The 18,031-nt window shown below is 35.2% G+C and overlaps 4 non-coding genes across 4 annotated transcripts; all 4 read right to left on the bottom strand.

The window, feature by feature from the left end:
- Positions 1 to 2,812: 2,812 nt before the first annotated feature.
- On the bottom strand, positions 2,813 to 2,886 carry TRNAN-GUU (transfer RNA asparagine (anticodon GUU)). The gene has a single exon. It is a non-coding gene; the product is annotated as a tRNA-Asn (tRNA).
- Positions 2,887 to 8,345: 5,459 nt separating this feature from the next.
- Positions 8,346 to 8,419, bottom strand: TRNAN-GUU (transfer RNA asparagine (anticodon GUU)). Its single transcript has one exon. It is a non-coding gene; the product is annotated as a tRNA-Asn (tRNA).
- A 4,187-nt stretch (positions 8,420 to 12,606) lies between these two features.
- TRNAN-GUU (transfer RNA asparagine (anticodon GUU)) lies at positions 12,607 to 12,680 on the bottom strand. The gene has a single exon. It is a non-coding gene; the product is annotated as a tRNA-Asn (tRNA).
- Positions 12,681 to 14,118: 1,438 nt separating this feature from the next.
- TRNAN-GUU (transfer RNA asparagine (anticodon GUU)) lies at positions 14,119 to 14,192 on the bottom strand. Its single transcript has one exon. It is a non-coding gene; the product is annotated as a tRNA-Asn (tRNA).
- Positions 14,193 to 18,031: the final 3,839 nt, after the last annotated feature.

Below are 18,031 nucleotides of genomic sequence, written 5' to 3'. Positions count from 1 at the left end.
GTGCAAAGTAAGAAATAACAGGATTATACCCTGTGAATTGAGAATTTTGTCAGGGTGTGAAAATATCTTAGTCATGATGGGGGCAAATCAATCCAGTTATAAAAGGGTTGAAATAGTTGGATTTCAGATAGTCCAAGGATCCAAGTATATGAGAACTTATTTGCAGTGTTATGAAAAATTCTATTGATGTATTCACAATGATAGATGTGCCAAATTGTATTTATAATAAAGATAGAAAATGGTGGAACTGAGTTTTTTCAATATAAAGCTATATGGCATTTGGTAGCACTCAAAATATGTGTTATAAATTTGTGGGTATACTTAGGAATATCAGAAATATAATGAGATAAAAGGGAATATGACAGGGAGTTGGGCATTAAAATTCCTATGAAAAGGTAAGTAAGACAATGTATCTCTGTTCACAATGGAAGTAAGTTGGGACAGTGCCACCAGATGTGGGACAGTTTCCTCAGCCCCACAAAGTCTCCAACACAATGATGATAAAGAAGGAAACATTTAATGAAATCATTAGTGTACTAAATACCAACGATAATGGGATTTCACTAAACTTGATGCTAATGGATGTTTTTGAGATGTTATTTCTAAATGTAATCCAGTCCGCATTCTCCAGATAAGATTTTGGAACCAAAATTTGCAGCAATATATCAAGTGAAACATAACATTCCTGACCAAAATTCTTCACTGTTTTTATTTTCTTCTGATGCCCCTGAGGACTGCTGAGTTACATATAGTTGTCTTGAAAATTACATGCAAACAATTTGGGGTTGATTCAAAGAGCTGATAAACCACATTTCTTGTGAGAAAATGACTATAGGCTTCACTTATGGTAGCTCCAAACTTGCACCAATTTGTTGTAGCCCCATAATGCTGCATAAAAAAGTGATATCGGGTTGCTAGGTGTCCAATTTCAACTGCTGTTACTGGTGTTACTATAATGTTGCAAGGTTAACTTACCCCCTTTGTAAATAATTGAAACAACTTCTCAGAATTAACCCAGTGGATCCCAGTATCTGGTATATATTAATAAATTTTTATTATTCTTCTGGCTAAAAGTCACTTTGAATTTTTAGCTTATTCTCTATATCTTCTTAGGACTGATCACTTGTGTTCAATTTGTAAAGTTCTTTCTAGTATTATCTAACACTAGCTGGAAAGCCATGGATGTAGAGTTAGTAAAGTCATAGCTGTTAATTTCCATGTAAGTTTGTGTATTGAGGTAAAATGAATACAAATGCCTGGTAATTTTTGTCAAATACAGAATCCTCCTGCCACAGAATAACAAATACTAAACATGTCACTGGGTGGGATGGAACCACCAACCTTTCGGTTAACAGCCGAACGCGCTAACCAATTGCACCACAGAGACACGTGAAAGTGCTTTCTAATGGATATAATCAGTAAGAGAAGATGAACCAGCAGAACTGAACTTAAACTGTTTAAAAGTTTCTAACTTGGATCATCTCTTACAAATGTACACTATAATATGAACATGTGCAAAGTAAGAAATAACAGGATTATTCCCTGTGAATTGAGAATTTTGTCAGGGTGTCAAAATATCTTAGTCATGATGGGGGTGAATCAATTTAGTTATAAAAGGGTTGAAATAGGGGGATTTCAGTTAGTCCAAGGATCCTAGTATATGAGAACTTATTTGCAGTGTTATGAAAAATACTGGTGATGTATTCACAATGATAGATGTGCCAAATTGTATTTTTAATAAAGATCGAGAATGGTGGAACTGAGTTTTTTCAAAATAAAGCTATATGGCATTTGGTAGCACTCAAAATATGTGTTATAAATTTGTGGGTATACTTAGGAATATCAGAAATATAATGAGATAAAAGGGAATATGACAGGGAGTTGGGCATTAAAATTCCGATGAGAAGGTAAGTAAGACAATGTATCTCTGTCCACAATTGAAGTAAGTTGGGACAGTGCCACCAGATGTGGGACAGTTTCCTCAGCCCCACAAAGTCTCCAACACAATGGTGATAAAGAAGGAAACATTTTATGAAATCATTAAGGTACTAAATACCAACGATAATGGGATTTCACTAAACTTGAGGCTAATGGATGTTTTTGAGATGTTATTTCTAAATGTAATCCAGTCCGCATTCTCCAGATAAGATTTTGGAACCAAAATTTGATTCAATATATCAAGTGAAGAATAACATTCCTGACCAAAATTCTTCACTGTTTTTATTTTTTTCTGATGCCCCAGAGGAATGCTGAGTTACATATAGTTGTCTTGAAAATTACATGCAAACAATTTGGGGATGATTCAAAGAGCTGATACACCACATTTCCTGTGAGTAACTGACTATAAGCTACACTTATGGTAGCTCCAAACTTGCACCAATTTGTTGTAGCCCCATAATGCTACATAAAAAAGTGATATCGGATTGCTAGGGGTCCAATTTCAACTGCTGTAACTTGTGTTACTATACTGTTGCAAGATTAACTTACTCCCTTTTTAAATAATTGAATCAACTTCTCAGAATTAACCCAGTGGATCCCAGTATCTGGTATATATTAATACATTTTTCTTATTCTTCTGGCTAAAAGGTACTGTGAATTTTTAGCTTATTCTCTATATCTTCTTAGGACTGATCACTTGTTTTCAATTTGTAAAGTTCTTTCTAGTATTATCTAACACTAGCTGGAAAGCCATGGATGTAGAGTTAGTAAAGTCATAGCTGTTAATTTCCATGTAAGTTTGTGTATTGAGGTAAAATGAAGACAAATACCAGGTAAATTTTGTCTAATACCACAAAATAACAAATACTAAACACGTCCCTGGGTGGTCTTGAACTACCAACCTTTCGGTTAACAGCCGAACGCGCTAACCAATTGCGCCACAGAGACACGTGAAAATGCTTTCTAATGGATATTATCAGTAAGGGAAGATGAACCAGCAGAACTGAACTTAAACTGCATAAAAGTTTCTAACTTGGATCATTTCTTACAATATCAAAAATATAATGAGATAAAAGGGAATATGACAGGGAGTTGGGCATTAAAATTCCAATGAGAAGGTAAGTAAGACAATGTATCTCTGTCCACAATGGAAGTAAGTTGGGACAGTGCCACCAGATGTGGGACAGTTTCCTCAGCCCCACAAAGTCTCCAACACAATGGTGATAAAGAAGGAAACATTTTATGAAATCATTAAGGTACTAAATACCAACGATAATGGGATTTCACTAAACTTGAGGCTAATGGATGTTTTTGAGATGTTATCTCTAAATGTAATCCAGTCCTCTTGGTGTGAGTGGTGTAAATGCTTTTAACATCAAAGGGAATTAGCTCAAATGATAGAGTGCTCGATTAGCATGCGAGAGCTAGTGGGATCGATTCCCGCATTCTCCAGATAATATTTTGGAACCAAAATTTGCTGCAATATATCAAGTGAAGAATAACATTCCTGACCAAAATTCTTCACTGTTTTTATTTTCTTCTGATGCCCCAGAGGAATGCAGAGTTACATATAGTTGTATTGAAAGTTACATGCAAACAATTTGGGGTTGATTCAAAGAGCTGATACACCACATTTAATGTGAGTAACTGACTATAAGCCACACTTATGGTAGCTCCAAACTTGCACCAATTTGTTGTAGCACCATATGCTGTATAAAAAAGTGATATCGGGTTGCTAGTTGTCCAATTTCAACTGCTGTAACTGGTGTTACTATACTGTTGCAAGGTTAACTTACCCCCTTTGTAAATAATTGAATCAACTTCTCAGAATTAACCCAGTGGATCCCAGTATCTGGTATATATTAATACATTTTTTCTTATTCTTCTCGCTAAAAGTCACTGTGAATTTTTAGCTTATTCTCTATATCTTCTTAGGACTGATCACTTGTTTTCAATTTGTAAAGTTCTTTCTATTATTATCTAACACTAGTTGGAAAGCCATGGATGTTGAGTTAGTAAAGTCATAGCTGTTAATTTCCATGTAAGTTTGTGTATTGAGGTAAAATGAAGACAAATGTCTGGTAAATTTCGTCAAATAAAGAATCCTCCTGCCACAGAATAACAAATACTAAACACGTCCCTGGGTGGGGTTGAACCACCAACTTTTCAGTTAACAGCTGAACACGCTAACCAATTGTGCCACAGAGACACGTGAAAGTGCTTTCTAATGAATATTATCAGTAAGCGAAGATGAACCAGCTGAACTGAACTTAAACTGTTTAAAAGTTTCTAACTTGGATCATTTCTTACAAATGTACACTATAATATGAACATGTGCAAAGTAAGAAATAACAGGATTATACCCTGTAAATTGAGAATTTTGTCAGGGTGTGAAAATATCTTAGTCGTGATGGGGGTGAATCAATTTAGTTATAAAAGGGTTGAAATAGGGGGATTTCAGTTAGTCCAAGGATCCAAGTATATGAGAACTTATTTGCAGTGTTATGAAAAATTCTGGTGATGTATTCACAATGATAGATGTGCCAAATTGTATTTATAATAAAGATAGAGAATGGTGTAACTGAGTTTTTTCAATATAAAGCTATATGGCATTTGGTAGCACTCAAAATATGTGTTATAAATTTGTGGGTATACTTAGGAATATCAGAAATATAATGAGATAAAAGGGAATATGACAGGGAGTTGGGCATTAAAATTCCGATGAGAAGGTAAGTAAGACAATGTATCTCTGTCCACAATGGAAGTAAGTTGGGACAGTGCCACCAGATGTGGGACAGTTTCCTCAGCCCCACAAAGTCTCCAACACAATGGTGATAAAGAAGGAAACATTTTATGAAATCATTAAGGTACTAAATACCAACGATAATGGGATTTCACTAAACTTGAGGCTAATGGAAGTTTTTGAGATGTTATTTCTAAATGTAATCCAGTCCGCATTCTCCAGATAAGATTTTGCAACCAAAATTTGCTGCAATATATCAAGTGAAGAATAACATTCCAGACCAAAATTCTTCACTGTTTTTATTTTCTTCTGATGCCCCAGAGGAATGCGGAGTGACATATAGTTGTCTTGAAAATTACATGCAAACAATTTGGGGTTGATTCAAAGAGCTGATAAACCACATTTCTTGTGAGAAACTGACTATAGGCTTCACTTATGGTAGCTCCAAACTTGCACCAATTTGTTGTAGCCCCATAATGCTGCATAAAAAAGTGATATCGGGTTGCTAGAGGTCCAATTTCAACTGCTGTTACTGGTGTTACTATAATGTTGCAAGGTTAACTTACCCCCTTTGTAAATAATTGAAACAACTTCTCAGAATTAACCCAGTGGATCCCAGTGTCTGGTATATATTAATAAATTTTTATTATTCTTCTGGCTAAATGTCACTTTGAATTTTTAGCTTATTCTCTATATCTTCTTAGGACTGATCACTTGTGTTCAATTTGTAAAGTTCTTTCTAGTATTATCTAACACTAGCTGGAAAGCCATGGATGTAGAGTTAGTAAAGTCATAGCTGTTAATTTCCATGTAAGTTTGTGTATTGAGGTAAAATGAATACAAATGCCTGGTAATTTTTGTCAAATACAGAATCCTCCTGCCACAGAATAACAAATACTAAACATGTCACTGGGTGGGATGGAACCACCAACCTTTTGGTTAACAGCCGAACGCGCTAACCAATTGCACCACAGAGACACGTGAAAGTGCTTTCTAATGGATATAATCAGTAAGAGAAGATGAACCAGCAGAACTGAACTTAAACTGTTTAAAAGTTTCTAACTTGGATCATTTCTTACAAATGTACACTATAATATGAACATGTGCAAAGTAAGAAATAACAGGATTATTCCCTGTGAATTGAGAATTTTGTCAGGGTGTCAAAATATCTTAGTCATGATGGGGGTGAATCAATTTAGTTATAAAAGGGTTGAAATAGGGGGATTTCAGTTAGTCCAAGGATCCTAGTATATGAGAACTTATTTGCAGTGTTATGAAAAATACTGGTGATGTATTCATAATGATAGATGTGCCAAATTGTATTTTTAATAAAGATCGAGAATGGTGGAACTGAGTTTTTTCAAAATAAAGCTATATGGCATTTGGTAGCACTCAAAATATGTGTTATAAATTTGTGGGTATACTTAGGAATATCAGAAATATAATGAGATAAAAGGGAATATGACAGGGAGTTGGGCATTAAAATTCCGATGAGAAGGTAAGTAAGACAATGTATCTCTGTCCACAATTGAAGTAAGTCGGGACAGTGCCACCAGATGTGGGACAGTTTCCTCAGCCCCACAAAGTCTCCAACACAATGGTGATAAAGAAGGAAACATTTTATGAAATCATTAAGGTACTAAATACCAACGATAATGGGATTTCACTAAACTTGAGGCTAATGGATGTTTTTGAGATGTTATTTTTAAATGTAATCCAGTCCGCATTCTCCAGATAAGATTTTGGAACCAAAATTTGATTCAATATATCAAGTGAAGAATAACATTCCTGACCAAAATTCTTCACTGTTTTTATTTTTTTCTGATGCCCCAGAGGAATGCTGAGTTACATATAGTTGTCTTGAAAATTACATGCAAACAATTTGGGGATGATTCAAAGAGCTGATACACCACATTTCCTGTGAGTAACTGACTATAAGCTACACTTATGGTAGCTCCAAACTTGCACCAATTTGTTGTAGCCCCATAATGCTACATAAAAAAGGGATATCGGATTGCTAGGGGTCCAATTTCAACTGCTGTAACTTGTGTTACTATACTGTTGCAAGATTAACTTACTCCCTTTTTAAATAATTGAATCAACTTCTCAGAATTAACCCAGTGGATCCCAGTATCTGGTATATATTAATACATTTTTCTTATTCTTCTGGCTAAAAGTCACTGTGAATTTTTAGCTTATTCTCTATATCTTCTTAGGACTGATCACTTGTTTTCAATTTGTAAAGTTCTTTCTAGTATTATCTAACACTAGCTGGAAAGCCATGGATGTAGAGTTAGTAAAGTCATAGCTGTTAATTTCCATGTAAGTTTGTGTATTGAGGTAAAATGAAGACAAATACCAGGTAAATTTTGTCTAATACCACAAAATAACAAATACTAAACACGTCCCTGGGTGGTCTTGAACTACCAACCTTTCAGGTTAACAGCCGAACGCGCTAACCAATTGCGCCACAGAGACACGTGAAATTGCTTTCTAATGGATATTATCAGTAAGGGAAGATGAACCAGCAGAACTGAACTTAAACTGCATAAAAGTTTCTAACTTGGATCATTTCTTACAATATCAAAAATATAATGAGATAAAAGGGAATATGACAGGGAGTTGGGCATTAAAATTCCAATGAGAAGGTAAGTAAGACAATGTATCTCTGTCCACAATGGAAGTAAGTTGGGACAGTGCCACCAGATGTGGGACAGTTTCCTCAGCCCCACAAAGTCTCCAACACAATGGTGATAAAGAAGGAAACATTTTATGAAATCATTAAGGTACTAAATACCAACGATAATGGGATTTCACTAAACTTGAGGCTAATGGATGTTTTTGAGATGTTATCTCTAAATGTACTCCAGTCCTCTTGGTGTGAGTGGTGTAAATGCTTTTAACATCAAAGGGAATTAGCTCAAATGATAGAGTGCTCGCTTAGCATGCGAGAGCTAGTGGGATCGATTCCCGCATTCTCCAGATAATATTTTGGAACCAAAATTTGCTGCAATATATCAAGTGAAGAATAACATTCCTGACCAAAATTCTTCACTGTTTTTATTTTCTTCTGATGCCCCAGAGGAATGCGGAGTGACATATAGTTGTCTTGAAAATTACATGCAAACAATTTGCGGTTGATTCAAAGAGCTGATACACCACATTTCCTGTGAGTAACTGACTATAAGCCACACTTATGGTAGCTCCAAACTTGCACCAATTTGTTGTAGCCCCATAATGCTGCATAAAAAAGTGATATGGTGTTACTAGGGGTCCAATTTCAACTGCTGTAACTGGTATTACTAGACATTTGCAAGGTAACTTACCCCCTTTTTAAATAATTGAATCCACTTCTCAGAATTAACCCAGTGGATCCCAGTATCTGGTATATATTAATAAATTTTTCTTATTCTTCTGGATAAAAGTCACTGTGAATTTTTAGCTTATTCTCTATATCTTCTTAGAACTGATCAATTGTTTTCAATTTGTAAAGTTCTTTCTAGTATTATCTAACACTAGCTGGAAAGCCATGGATGTAGAGTTAGTAAAGTCATAGCTGTTAATTTCCATGTAAGTTTGTGTATTGAGGTAAAATGATGACAAATGCCATGGAAATTTTGTCAAAAATATAATCCTCCAGCCACATAATAACAAATACTACACACGTCCCTGGGTGGGCTTGAACCACCAACCTTTCAGTTAACAGCCGAACGCGCTAACCAATTGCGCCACAGAGACACATGAAAGTGCTTTCTAATGGATATTATCAGTAAGCGAAGATGAACCAGCAGAACTGAACTTAAACTACTTAAAAGTTTCTAACATGGATCATTTCTTACAAATGGACACTATAATATGAACTTGTGCAAAGTAAGAAATAACAGGATTATACCCTGTGAATTGAGAATTTTGTCAGGGTGTGAAAATATCTTAGTCATGATGGGGGCGAATCAATCCTGTTATAAAAGGGTTGAAATAGGGGGATTTCAGTTAGTCCAAGGATCCAAGTATATGAGAACTTATTTGCAGTGTTATGAAAAATTCTGGTGATGTATTCACAATGATAGATGTGCCAAATTGTATTTATAATAAAGATAGAGAATGGTGGAACTGAGTTTTTTCAATATAAAGCTATATGGCATTTGCTAGCACTTAAAATATGTGTTATAAATTTGTGGGTATACTTAGGAATATCAGAAATATAATGAGATAAAAGGGAATATGACAGGGAGTTGGGCATTAAAATTCCGATGAGAAGGTAAGTAAGACAATGTATCTCTGTCCACAATGGAAGTAAGTTGGGACAGTGCCACCAGATGTGAGACAGTTTCCTCAGCCCCACAAAGTCTCCAACACAATGGTGATAAAGAAGGAAACATTTTATGAAATCATTAAGGTACTAAATACCAACGATAATGGGATTTCACTAAACTTGAGGCTAATGGAAGTTTTTGAGATGTTATTTCTAAATGTAATCCAGTCTGCATTCTCCAGATAAGATTTTGCAACCAAAATTTGCTGCAATATATCAAGTGAAGAATAACATTCCAGACCAAAATTTTTCACTGTTTTTATTTTCATCTGATGCCCCAGAGGAATGCGGAGTGACATATTGTTGTCTTGAAAATTACATGCAAACAATTTGGGGTTGAGTCAAAGAGCTGATACACCACATTTCCTGTGAGTAACTGACTATAAGCCACACTTATGGTAGCTCCAAACTTGCACCAATTTGTTGTAGCCCCATAATGCTGCATAAAAAAGTGATATGGTGTTACTAGGGGTCCAATTTCAACTGCTGTAACTGGTATTACTAGACATTTGCAAGGTAACTTACCCCCTTTTTAAATAATTGAATCCACTTCTCAGAATTAACCCAGTGGATCCCAGTATCTGGTATATATTAATAAATTTTTCTTATTCTTCTGGCTAAAAGTCACTGTGAATTTTTAGCTTATTCTCTATATCTTCTTAGAACTGATCAATTGTTTTCAATTTGTAAAGTTCTTTCTAGTATTATCTAACACTAGCTCGAAAGCCATGGATGTAGAGTTAGTAAAGTCATAGCTGTTAATTTCCATGTAAGTTTGTGTATTGAGGTAAAATGAAGACAAATGCCTGGTAAATTTTGTCTAATACCACAAAATAACAAATACTAAACACATCCCTGGGTGGTCTTGAACTACTAACCTTTCAGTTAACAGCCGAACGCGCTAACCAATTGCGCCACAGAGTCACATGAAAGTGCTTTCTAATGGATATTATCAGTAAGCGAAGATGAACCAGCAGAACTGAACTTAAACTACTTAAAAGTTTCTAACTTGGATCATTTCTTACAAATGGACACTATAATATGAACTTGTGCAAAGTAAGAAATAACAGGATTATACCCTGTGAATTGAGAATTTTGTCAGGGTGTGAAAATATCTTAGTCATGATGGAGGCGAATCAATCCAGTTATAAAAGGGTTGAAATAGGGGGATTTCAGTTAGTCCAAGGATCCAAGTATATGAGAACTTATTTGCAGTGTTTTGAAAAATTCTGGTGATGTATTCACAATGATAGATGTGCCAAATTGTATTTATAATAAAGATAGAGAATGGTGGTACTGAGTTTTTTCAATATAAAGCTATATGGCATTTGCTAGCACTTAAAATATGTGTTATAAATTTGTGGGTAAACTTAGGAATATCAGAAATATAATGAGATAAAAGGGAATATGACAGGGAGTTGGGCATTAAAATTCCAATGAAAAGGTAAGTAAGACAATGTAATTCTGTCCACAATGGAAGTAAGTTGGGACAGTGCCACCAGATGTGGGACAGTTTCCTCAGGCCCACAAAGTCTCCAACACAATGGTGATAAAGAAGGAAACATTTTATGAAATCATTAAGGTACTAAATACCAGCTATAATGTGATTTCACTAAACTTGAGGCTAATGGATGTTTTTGAGATGTTATTTCTAAATGTAATCCAGTCCGCATTCTCCAGATAAGATTTTGGAACCAAAATTTGCTGCAATATATCAAGTGAAGAATAACATTCCTGACCAAAATTCTTCACTGTTTTTATTTTCTTCTGATGCCCCAGAGGAATGCTGAGTTACATATAGTTGTCTTGAAAATTACATGCAAACAATTTGGGGTTGATTCAAAGAGCTGATACACAACATTTCCTGTGAGTAACTGACTATAAGCTACACTTATGGTAGCTCCAAACTTGCACCAATTTGTTGTAGCCCCATAATGCTACATAAAAAAGTGATATCGGATTGCTAGGGGTCCAATTTCAACTGCTGTAACTTGTGTTACTATACTGTTGCAAGATTAACTTACTCCCTTTTTAAATAATTGAATCAACTTCTCAGAATTAACCCAGTGGATCCCAGTATCTGGTATATATTAATACATTTTTCTTATTCTTCTGGCTAAAAGTCACTGTGAATTTTTAGCTTATTCTCTATATCTTCTTAGGACTGATCACTTGTTTTCAATTTGTAAAGTTCTTTCTAGTATTATCTAACACTAGCTGGAAAGCCATGGATGTAGAGTTAGTAAAGTCATAGCTGTTAATTTCCATGTAAGTTTAAGTATTGAGGTAAAATGAAGACAAATGCCTGGTAAATTTTGTCTAATACCACAAAATAACAAATACTAAACACGTCCATGGGTGGCCTTGAACTACCAACCTTTCAGATAACAGCCGAATGCGCTAACCAATTGCGCCACAGAGACACGTGAAAGTGCTTTCTAATGGATATTATCAGTAAGGGAAGATGAACCAGCAGAACTGAACTTAAACTGCATAAAAGTTTCTAACTTGGATCATTTCTTACAATATCAAAAATATAATGAGATAAAAGGGAATATGACAGGGAGTTGGGCATTAAAATTCCAATGACAAGTTAAGTAAGACAATGTATCTCTGTCCACAATGGAAGTAAGTTGGGACAGTGCCACCAGATGTGGGACAGTTTCCTCAGCCCCGCAAAGTCTCCAACACAATGGTGATAAAGAAGGAAACATTTTATGAAATCATTAAGGTACTAAATACCAACGATAATGGGATTTCACTAAACTTGAGGCTAATGGATGTTTTTGAGATGTTATCTCTAAATGTAATCCAGTCGTCTTGGTGTGAGTGGTGTAAATGCTTTTAACATCAAAGGGGAATTAGCTCAAATGGTAGAGTGCTAGCTTAGCATGCGAGAGGTAGTGGGATCGATGCCCGCATTCTCCAGATAATATTTTGGATCCAAAATTTGCTGCAATATATCAAGTGAAGAATAACATTCCTGACCAAAATTCTTCACTGTTTTTATTTTCTTCTGATGCCCCAGAGGAATGCAGAGTTACATATAGTTGTCTTGAAAATTACATGCAAACAATTTGGGGTTGATTTAAAGAGCTGATACACCACATTTAATGTGAGTAACTGAATATATAAGCCACACTTATGGTAGCTCCAAACTTGCAAAAATTTGTTGTAGCACCATATGCTGTATAAAAAAGTGATATCGGGTTGCTAGTCATCCAATTTCAACTGCTGTAACTGGTGTTACTATACTGCTGCAAGGTTAACTTACCCCCTTTGTAAATAATTGAATCTACTTCTCAGAATTAACCCAGTTTATCCCAGTATCTGGTATATATTAATACATTTTTTCTTAATCTTCTGGCTAAAAGTCACTGTGAATTTTTAGCTTATTCTCTATATCTTCTTAGGACTGATCACTTGTTTTCAATTTGTAAAGTTCTTTCTATTATTATCTAACACTAGTTGGAAAGCCATGGATGTAGAGTTAGTAAAGTCATAGCTGTTAATTTCCATGTAAGTTTGTGTATTGAGGTAAAATGAAGACAAATGTCTGGTAAATTTCGTCAAATAAAGAATCCTCCTTCCACAGAATAACAAATACTAAACACGTCCCTGGGTGGGCTTGAACCACCAACCTTTCAGATAACAGCCGAACGCGCTAACCAATTGCGCCACAGAGACACATGAAAGTGCTTTCTAACGGATATTATCAGTAAGCGAAGATGAACAAGCAGAACTGAACTTAAACTGCTTAAAAGTTTCTAACTTGGATCATTTCTTACAAATGGACACTATAATATGAACTTGTGCAAAGTAAGAAATAACAGGATTATACCCTGTAAATTGAGAATTTTGTCAGGGTGTGAAAATATCTTAGTCGTGATGGGGGCGAATCAATCCAGTTATAAAAGGGTTGAAATAGGGGGATTTCAGTTAGTCAAAGGATCCAAGTATATGAGAACTTATTTGCAGTGTTATGAAAAATTCTGGTTATGTATTCACAATGATAGATGTGCCAAATTGTATTTATAATAAAGATAGAGAATGGTGGAACTGAGTTTTTTCAATATAAAGCTATATGGCATTTGCTAGCACTTAAAATATGTGTTATAAATTTGTGGGTATACTTAGGAATATCAGAAATATAATGAGATAAAAGGGAATATGACAGGGAGTTGGGCATTAAAATTCCGATGAGAAGGTAAGTAAGACAATGTATCTCTGTCCACAATGGAAGTAAGTTGGGACAGTGCCACCAGATGTGGGACAGTTTCCTCAGCCCCACAAAGTCTCCAACACAATGATGATAAAGAAGGAAACATTTAATGAAATCATTAGTGTACTAAATACCAACGATAATGGGATTTCACTAAACTTGAGGCTAATGGATGTTTTTGAGATGTTATTTCTAAATGTAATCCAGTCTGCATTCTCCAGATAAGATTTTGGAACCAAAATTTGCTGCAATATATCAAGTGAAACATAACATTCCTGACCAAAATTCTTCACTGTTTTTATTTTCTTCTGATGCCCCTGAGGACTGCTGAGTTACATATAGTTGTCTTGAAAATTACATGCAAACAATTTGGGGTTGATTCAAAGAGCTGATAAACCACATTTCTTGTGAGAAACTGACTATAGGCTTCACTTATGGTAGCTCCAAACTTGCACCAATTTGTTGTAACCCCATAATGCTGCATAAAAAAGTGATATCGGGTTGCTAGGGGTCCAATTTCAACTGCTGTAACTGGTGTTACTATAATGTTGCAAGGTTAACTTACCCCCTTTGTAAATAATTGAATCAACTTCTCAGAATTAACCCAGTGGATCCCAGTATCTGGTATATATTAATAAATTTTTATTATTCTTCTGGCTAAAAGTCACTTTGAATTTTTAGCTTATTCTCTATATCTTCTTAGGACTGATCACTTGTGTTCAATTTGTAAAGTTCTTTCTAGTATTATCTAACACTAGCTGGAAAGCCATGGATGTAGAGTTAGTAAAGTCATAGCTGTTAATTTCCATTTAAGTTTGTGTATTGAGGTAAAATGAATACAAATGCCTGGTAATTTTTGTCAAATACAGAATCCTCCTGCCACAGAATAACAAATACTAAACATGTCCCTGGGTGGGATGGAACCACCAACCTTTCGGTTAACAGCCGAACGCGCTAACCAATTGCACCACAGAGACACGTGAAAGTGCTTTCTAATGGATATAATCAGTAAGGGAAGATGAACCAGCAGAACTGAACTTAAACTGTTTAAAAGTTTCTAACTTGGATCATTTCTTACAAATGTACACTATAATATGAACATGTGCAAAGTAAGAAATAACAGGATTATACCCTGTAAATTGAGAATTTTGTCAGGGTGTGAAAATATCTTAGTCGTGATGGGGGTGAATCAATTTAGTTATAAAAGGGTTGAAATAGGGGGATTTCAGTTAGTCCAAGGATCCAAGTATATGAGAACTTATTTGCAGTGTTATGAAAAATTCTGGTGATGTATTCACAATGATAGATGTGCCAAATTGTATTTATAATAAAGATAGAGAATGGTGTAACTGAGTTTTTTCAATATAAAGCTATATGGCATTTGGTAGCACTCAAAATATGTGTTATAAATTTGTGGGTATACTTAGGAATATCAGAAATATAATGAGATAAAAGGGAATATGACAGGGAGTTGGGCATTAAAATTCCGATGAGAAGGTAAGTAAGACAATGTATCTCTGTCCACAATGGAAGTAAGTTGGGACAGTGCCACCAGATGTGGGACAGTTTCCTCAGCCCCACAAAGTCTCCAACACAATGGTGATAAAGAAGGAAACATTTTATGAAATCATTAAGGTACTAAATACCAACGATAATGGGATTTCACTAAACTTGAGGCTAATGGAAGTTTTTGAGATGTTATTTCTAAATGTAATCCAGTCCGCATTCTCCAGATAAGATTTTGCAACCAAAATTTGCTGCAATATATCAAGTGAAGAATAACATTCCAGACCAAAATTCTTCACTGTTTTTATTTTCTTCTGATGCCCCAGAGGAATGCGGAGTGACATATAGTTGTCTTGAAAATTACATGCAAACAATTTGGGGTTGATTCAAAGAGCTGATACACCACATTTCCTGTGAGTAACTGACTATAAGCCACACTTATGGTAGCTCCAAACTTGCAGCAATTTGTTGTAGCCCCATAATGCTGCATAAAAAAGTGATATTGGGTTGCTAGGGGTCCAATTTCAACTGCTGTAACTGGTGTTACTATACTGTTGCAAGGTTAACTTACCCCCTTTGTAAATGATTGAATCAACTTCTCAGAATTAACCCAGTGGATCCCAGTATCGTGTACATATTAATAAATTTTTCTTATTCTTCTTGCTAAAAGTCACTGTGGATTTTTAGCTTATTCTCTATATCTTCTTAGGACTGATCACTTGTTTTCAATTTGTAAAGTTCTTTCTAGTATTATCTAACACTAGCTGGAAAGCCATGGATGTAGAGTTAGTAAAGTCATAGCTGTTAATTTCCATGTAAGTTTGTGTATTGAGGTAAAGTGAAGACAAAGGCCTGGTAAATTTTGTCAAATACCACAAAATAAGAAATACTAAACACTTCCCTGGGTGGTCTTGAACTACCAACCTTTCGGTTAACAGCCGAACGCGCTAACCAATTGCGCCTCAGAGACACGTGAAAGTGCTTTCTAATGGATATTATCAGTAAGGGAAGATGAACCAGCAGAACTGAACTTAAACTGCATAAAAGTTTCTAACTTGGATCATTTCTTACAAATGGACACTATAATATGAACTTGTGCAAAGTAAGAAATAACAGGATTATACCCTGTGAATTGAGAATTTTGTCAGGGTGTGAAAATATCTTAGTCATGATGGGGTCAAATCAATCCAGTTATAAAAGGGTTGAAATAGGGGGATTTCAGTTAGTCCAATGGCCCAAGTATATGAGAACTTATTTGCAGTGTTATGAAAAATTCTATTGATGTATTCACAATGATAGATGTGCCAAATTGTATTTATAATAAAGATAGAGAATGGTGGAACTGAGTTTTTTCAATATAAAGCTATATGGCATTTGGTAGCACTCAAAATATGTGTTATAAATTTGTGGGTATACTTAGGAATATCAGAAATATAATGAGATAAAAGGGAATATGACAGGGAGTTGGGCATTAAAATTCCGATGAGAAGGTAAGTAAGACAATGTATCTCTGTCCACAATGGAAGTAAGTTGGGACAGTGCCACCAGATGTGGGACAGTTTCCTCAGCCCCACAAAGTCTCCAACACAATGGTGATAAAGAAGGAAACATTTTATGAAATCATTAAGGTACTAAATACCAACGATAATGGGATTTCACTAAACTTGAGGCTAATGGAAGTTTTTGAGATGTTATTTCTAAATGTAATCCAGTCCGCATTCTCCAGATAAGATTTTGCAACCAAAATTTGCTGCAATATATCAAGTGAAGAATAACATTCCAGACCAAAATTCTTCACTGTTTTTATTTTCTTCTGATGCCCCAGAGGAATGCGGAGTGACATATAGTTGTCTTGAAAATTACATGCAAACAATTTGGGGTTGATTCAAAGAGCTGATACACCACATTTCCTGTGAGTAACTGACTATAAGCCACACTTATGGTAGCTCCAAACTTGCAGCAATTTGTTGTAGCCCCATAATGCTGCATAAAAAAGTGATATTGGGTTGCTAGGGGTCCAATTTCAACTGCTGTAACTGGTGTTACTATACTGTTGCAAGGTTAACTTACCCCCTTTGTAAATTATTGAATCAACTTCTCAGAATTAACCCAGTGGATCCCAGTATCGTGTACATATTAATAAATTTTTCTTATTCTTCTTGCTAAAAGTCACTGTGGATTTTTAGCTTATTCTCTATATCTTCTTAGGACTGATCACTTGTTTTCAATTTGTAAAGTTCTTTCTAGTATTATCTAACACTAGCTGGAAAGCCATGGATGTAGAGTTAGTAAAGTCATAGCTGTTAATTTCCATGTAAGTTTGTGTATTGAGGTAAAGTGAAGACAAAGGCCTGGTAAATTTTGTCAAATACCACAAAATAAGAAATACTAAACACTTCCCTGGGTGGTCTTGAACTACCAACCTTTCGGTTAACAGCCGAACGCGCTAACCAATTGCGCCTCAGAGACACGTGAAAGTGCTTTCTAATGGATATTATCAGTAAGGGAAGATGAACCAGCAGAACTGAACTTAAACTGCATAAAAGTTTCTAACTTGGATCATTTCTTACAAATGGACACTATAATATGAACTTGTGCAAAGTAAGAAATAACAGGATTATACCCTGTGAATTGAGAATTTTGTCAGGGTGTGAAAATATCTTAGTCATGATGGGGTCAAATCAATCCAGTTATAAAAGGGTTGAAATAGGGGGATTTCAGTTAGTCCAATGGCCCAAGTATATGAGAACTTATTTGCAGTGTTATGAAAAATTCTATTGATGTATTCACAATGATAGATGTGCCAAATTGTATTTATAATAAAGATAGAGAATGGTGGAACTGAGTTTTTTCAATATAAAGCTATATGGCATTTGGTAGCACTCAAAATATGTGTTATAAATTTGTGGGTATACTTAGGAATATCAGAAATATAATGAGATAAAAGGGAATATGACAGGGAGTTGGGCATTAAAATTCCTATGAGAAGGTAAGTAAGACAATGTATCTCTGTCCACAATGGAAGTAAGTTGGGACAGTGCCACCAGATGTGGGACAGTTTCCTCAGCCCCACAAAGTCTCCAACACAATGATGATAAAGAAGGAAACATTTTATGAAATCATTAAGGTACTAAATACCAACAATAATGGGATTTCACTAAACTTGAGGCTAATGGATGTTTTTGAGATGTTATTTCTAAATGTAATCCAGTCCGCATTCTCCAGATAAGATTTTGGAACCAAAATTTGCTGCAATATATCAAGTGAAGAATAACATTCCTGACCAAAATTCTTCACTGTTTTTATTTTC

This window comes from Taudactylus pleione, unplaced genomic scaffold (assembly GCF_031769625.1).
Source record: "Taudactylus pleione unplaced genomic scaffold, aTauple2 ptg000174l, whole genome shotgun sequence".
NCBI classification, from domain to species: domain Eukaryota; kingdom Metazoa; phylum Chordata; class Amphibia; order Anura; family Myobatrachidae; genus Taudactylus; species Taudactylus pleione.
This window is presented reverse-complemented; position numbering and strand designations above follow the sequence as displayed.